The sequence below is a fragment of the Hydra viridissima genome, unplaced genomic scaffold (assembly GCF_058129835.1).
Source record: "Hydra viridissima isolate aposymbiotic clone 2 unplaced genomic scaffold, HvirCarnegie_v1 scaffold_5, whole genome shotgun sequence".
In the NCBI taxonomy this organism is placed as follows: domain Eukaryota; kingdom Metazoa; phylum Cnidaria; class Hydrozoa; order Anthoathecata; family Hydridae; genus Hydra; species Hydra viridissima.
Genome location: NW_028324304.1, coordinates 3,129,625 through 3,135,624, shown reverse-complemented (window position 1 = coordinate 3,135,624; position 6,000 = coordinate 3,129,625). Strand labels below are relative to the sequence as shown.

Sequence of the window (6,000 nt, the reverse complement as noted above, 5' to 3'; positions counted from 1 at the left end):
TTATATTTTTACTGCCGACCAGCTAAGAGGTTATTTGGAGCATTTCCTTTTTACAAATGTTAGTTATGTTGAAAACGATATATATTTACATTTTATTTGATAACATAAAATTTCGTGTAAAAAATATATTATGAACAAAATCCTGTTTTTCTTTTTCCATCATTTTTTAAAGTTAAAAACATTTTATTTGATCATTCTTTGTTCAGTTCTCTTCACTTGAAAAGTGAAATATTCTTCGTTCACTTCTCTTTAAACTATGATGATAAGGGCATTCTTCTTTTCAAACATTACGTTTGGCTCAGTTTATTTATCATTAACATATACCAAGCTGTTACACTCGGTGCCAAAATCTATTTCATCGATCCAGAGTTATCAAATCGCTATCGAACTGTGATCGAATCGTTGCATATATGAAGCGTTAGGGTTACGAAGTCATGAACTAATTTGTTGCTTTCCTGTAAGTTTAACAACTAATTTCAATCCTCTTGTTGAAAATGAATTACCTTAATGTTTTTTGGTATTCATTGTAGGAAAAAGCCTCATGAAGAAGCAGTTTTCTTTTTTTAGAAATTCCTTTATCTACTTTCTTGGCAGTTGAATAGAGAAGTGTTCTTAGCAAGTGTTTTGCTTGCTTTTCATCTTCATTTGCTAAAAAAAATACGAAAATTAAGTTTGATTATGCCAGTAACAACTTTTAAAAACATGATAACAATCAAAACTCACTCGATCACAATTTAAGATCGTTTGATACATTAAAAGGTTGGATTATCTCAATAAACATGCTAGTCTTTATTGTTGATAGTTTAAAAAGTTCAGTTACCGTTTAAATTATATTGGTTGGCATGATTGTGCGCACCACTCAGGATTTGTTGTTCTATTTAAAAAAAATTGAAAAAGTGTTTTGAGGAAATAATTAAAACGTAACTTTTTAAATTCAGTTTAAATAACTTTTAACTACTATTATCAATATTACTATTCTTATTCTTATTCTTATTCTTGTTATTCTTATTCTTATTATTCTTCTTCTTATTATTATTCTTATTATTCTTATTCTTATTATTCTTATTATTCTTATTATTCTTATTATTCTTGTTATTATTATTATTCTTATTATTATTATTATTATTATTATTATTATTATTATTATTATTATTATTATTATTATTATTATTATTATTATTATTATTATTATTATATTATTATTATTATTATTATTATTATTATTATTATTATTATTATTATTATTATTATTATTATTATTATTATTATTATTATTATTATTATTGTTATTATTATTATTATTATTATTATTATTGTTATTATTATTATTATTATTATTATTGTTATTATTATTATTATTATTATTATTATTATTATTATTATTATTATTATTATTATTATTATTATTATTATTATTATTATTATTATTATTATTATTATTATTATTATTATTATTATTATTATTATTGTTATTATTATTATTATTATTATTATTATTATTATTATTATTATTATTATTATTATTATTATTGTTATTATTATTATTATTATTATTATTATTATTATTATTATTATTATTATTATTATTATTATTATTATTATTATTATTATTATTATTATTATTATTATTATTATTATTATTATTATTATTATTATTATTATTATTATTATTATTATTATTATTATTATTATTATTATTATTATTATTATTATGATTATTATTATTATTATTATTATTATTATTATTCAATATACTAAAAAATGAATTTGTTTTGTCCTGTGGCTTGAAACTCACCAATACTGTTTGTGGTCTGCACATCCTTGTACATGGTGTGTTGTTTAATTAAGAGATCTTAATCAAAGTGCTGCGCTCCGAACTTTTGAACTTAATCAAAAAGTTATGTTGGCTTCAAAGCCTCTGAAGTACTGACTTCAGGCTATCAATCAGCCCATCATTAAGTTGTGAGATGAAATACTCATTTTTGAATTTATTTTGCCCATGGAGTTGCTCCAGCTTCTTTGCATAATGATTTCTGCACATTTTAGTTATAATGTAAAAGTAGTCATTCTGATTACCCCTGCAAAGTTGATGAGCTGTTTAATCGACATCAACAGCAAGCACTTGTTTTAGAAAATAATTTTGTTTTTAAAAAACTTATACTTAAATTATTTCTAATTTTACTACGTAAAGAAGTGATTTGCATAAGAAATAAATTTTGGAAAATACTTTGTGATCCTTTGCAAAAATTATGTTTAGCCATTTTGAAATGTTCTTTTTCTATGTTTCTTTATGAAATTTTCTCTTCTCCATAACTTAATAATTCTGAGAATATTTGTTTTTTGAGAATGATATTTGTTTCTACTTTTATTTTTCTAATGCTGTTTTGTGTTTTTGCTGTGTATTTAAAAGAATAAAGAACCAAGTTTTCAAAATCAATTTTCTTTTACAAATAGCGATGATTTTAAAAATGTTATCTAAGCTATGTACTTAAACTATCGTAATCCAAAAAGGTTTTTCTCAGGTCAGAAAATTGATTTCATTTGCTCCTAACGACAAAGTGTCCTGAAGTGAAATGGATATTGTTACACTGTAGAATATTTTTTAGTACTGAAAATAATTCTGTTGTCAATTGTTTACTTTTATTGCTGGAATTGAAAGATGCAGAAAATTATTCTTGATGCAATTAATGTTAGCACAAATAGTTTCGGCATTAATATCTAGCAAGTAACCGAGGTGAATTGAGCGTTGATATTAGATTGGGGATGACGGTCTGACGAAGGTGCACCGTCGTTTTGCAAATGTGTGGCATGTGTGTAGTGGGTGTCAAAAATGCATCAATGCTTACATTAAGTGGGCGGTGTAGTTAATGGCAAATGGATGTTGATGGAAAGGCTGTCGAAACAAGAGTAGCGAATGAATTTGGCATGTGGCAATTAGGCAAATGGGGAGCTGGTGAGTTGTGGCTGACTGATCCTTTTTTATATTTTAATTTTTCAGTTTTGCATGGTTTTTGTAATTAAAATGATTTACATGAAACTTTATAACTTTTGTAATTTTCTATAACTTTTGGCAAAAATGTATTTATATCGCCTGTTGAAAATCAACTTTGTGTTGCTAATTTCAATAGGCTTCATTTTCAATTTATTTTTTCCATTTGTGTAAGTTAAAAAATGTAAATAAATTTTTTTAATGAAATTATTACATTTGTCACTTAAATTTACAATTTGAAAAATGTAAAATCTAATATCATACAATATCTAATACAATTGTTAATCTAATAAGATGCTAAACCAAATAAAATGGAGATCTAATTCCATATATATTTAAATTAGCATATATATTTTGTTTAGCATATTTATGTCATTAACTCATAACATTAACTCATAACTTATTTAGCATATTTATGTAATTAACTCATACGTGCAATTAACTCGTAACATGCATATGTATTTTGAAATATATATATGTAAGGGATGTAAAACTAGGACAAAAACAGCTGACTGATACCCTCTATCTCAAATTTTCATCATATTGGTCAACTGTTAAAAGTAGCTGCACTTCAAAACTTTAATTTATAAACATTTCTCGCTTCTAATTTTAAATGATAATTTAAATATTTGTTGAAGTTGTCCGAATAAAAGTTTTTTTAATATTCATAGCAGACTTCTGCTCAGTAAAAAAAAAGTAAACGGCGAAGTACTTTGTTGAAGGTGCATTATTTTGTTGAAAGTGATAATGCTGTGATTTGTTGAAAGTGGTAATGCTGTGATTTATTGAAAGTGATAATGCTGTGATTTGTTGAAAGTGATAATGCTGTGATTTGTTGAAAGTGATAATGCTGTGATTTGTTGAAAGTGATTTGTGCTACAACAATAGCAAAATGAATTGTTTCCGTTTTGCTACTACTGCTTTGAATTAACATTATTAATTATAAAATGCTAAACTTTAAAAACCCTAAAAATCAAAATTAACAAATACTATTTATTATGCTATATTTATATTTCATCGTATTTTTTTTTTAATTAAGTTTTTATTTTAACTAACTATTCAGAAATTTATGCATTGATTAAATATTATATATAAAAAAGTAAATATTATACATAAAAATAAATGTTATATATAAAAAAAGTGAAGTATACGCACCTTCCTGCCTAATTCCTCTGTTTAACATTACGGTAATAACAGACATCACAATGTTCAACATTAACCCAAGCCATAAAACCATAGCTCCTAATTATAATCTTATAACTACTATTATAAATATATTTAATATACATATATTAATTTCTGAAAGAGAAATCTTATTTGAAAACATTTTAAAAGTTTTTTTTAATTGAGTTTAAAAAAAGAGTAAAAATAGTTTTTACATTAAATAACAAAAAAAAATTTTTTTTTTTTTGGTTAAAAAAAAAAATTTTTTTAACCAAAAAAAAAAAACTAAAAAAAAAAAAAATTCTTTGCTTCAGTTTCAAACACGAGTGTTTGAGTTTAACTTTTATTTTACTTCGATTTTTTTTTTTTTATTTAAAAAGATATGAATTAAAAACAACAAACAAATATGATCTTGATTTGTTTACTTGGAAATCAATCAAGCGCTTAAATGAAAAATTATCGTTTCAATATCATTTTGTTCGGCTTAATATAAATAAATTTGTTGTTTGCAACGCACTCGATTTACAAATTCTTTTTCCATACGCAGCATTAAACGAAGCTAATTTCTTGAGGCATGACTTAGTGAAAATGATTTTTTTTCGGGTAAAGGTATGGTACCAATTAGATCAGGGGATGAAGCTGTTTTTCAGGTATATTACAAATTGACAGTATAGGTAACTTAATCACAGAAACATTAAATTTTAAAGAACACTAAATTTTACGGAATTACAAGAACATTTAATTTTAAATATCAAGAACATTAATTTTTACGGATCAACTAAATCTTTCCGAAGTCAAGAAACACGGCACCGAAATACTGTTTTCAAAATCAAAAAACACTTTTTTTTATCTTCAGCATTTGCATTCTCCGTTTACAGCAAATACTAACGAATTAAATACAATTTTCTGTAGTTAAATAAAATATTATCTTTTCTTTGAGCGTTTACAAAAAACAACAAAAGCTAATGGTGTTACATCTTTATATTTATACAAAAAATTTTTTTTTCGAAAAATAAATTTGAAGAATTTATTAGTTTTTATTGTGTAAAAGAAATGGAAAAGCAAACAGTTCAAAAAACGTTCATACCCCCAAGTAGCAACATTTATATGGCCCGACAACGTTCCGGTTCTGGCTGCGGAACCTAGCCTGGCCAGCACAAAAATGACAAAGACAATCAACAGAAAGGCTGGTAAGCACCGGAAGTGGCGACAAAACCCCTTTTTTTGCTCAATTTCCATACAAAACGTCAAAATTTGGGCCAAATGTGGCCAAATTCGAGGCTTTCACTAACTCCTCTTGGATTCCTTGCTCATTTTTTGTTGTATCCTGTCAGGCTGAGCAAAAAAATCCCCAAGGGCATCAAGGTATTCACTGATAAGTACCGAAATTTGTGACAAATGCACAGAAATGCTTAGAATTTGCTTATAATGTCAATTCTGTGACTATTTCGTCAAATTTGACCCTTTTACCGAGATTTCTTTGAACCTTCGGACATTTTTTGTTGTAATCTATCAGGCTGCCAAAATCGTGACATTTGGCCCAAGTTCGTTAGATTTGTATGGAAATTTAGCCAAAAACGGGGTTCTGTCGCCAATTCCGGTGCTTGCACATTGGCTTAATTATGGTCCAGGGCTGGCTAGCAATTGCAGGCTCTGGCGTTTCAACGGGCCACCACTGGGAAATGCTCAAAGGTCCTATGCAAGCTCATAGATTTACCAGAGCCGAATCGGTGACGGGCCAAAAACAGTAAATCGCTATTATCATGTTATAATAATAGAGATGTACTGTTTTTGGCCGTCATTATTCTCTTCATCAGTTTTATATATTGCATGTACATATCACTCAA

At 26.0% G+C, this 6,000-nt stretch overlaps 1 long non-coding RNA gene across 1 annotated transcript; it reads right to left on the bottom strand.

The window, feature by feature from the left end:
- LOC149887994 (uncharacterized) lies at positions 1-4,299 on the bottom strand. The gene is made up of 3 exons (XR_016452709.1): positions 4,145-4,299; positions 821-874; positions 1-648 (listed from the first exon to the last, which is right to left on the bottom strand). It is a non-coding gene; the product is annotated as an uncharacterized LOC149887994 (long non-coding RNA).
- Between the last annotated feature and the right edge of the window lie 1,701 nt (positions 4,300-6,000).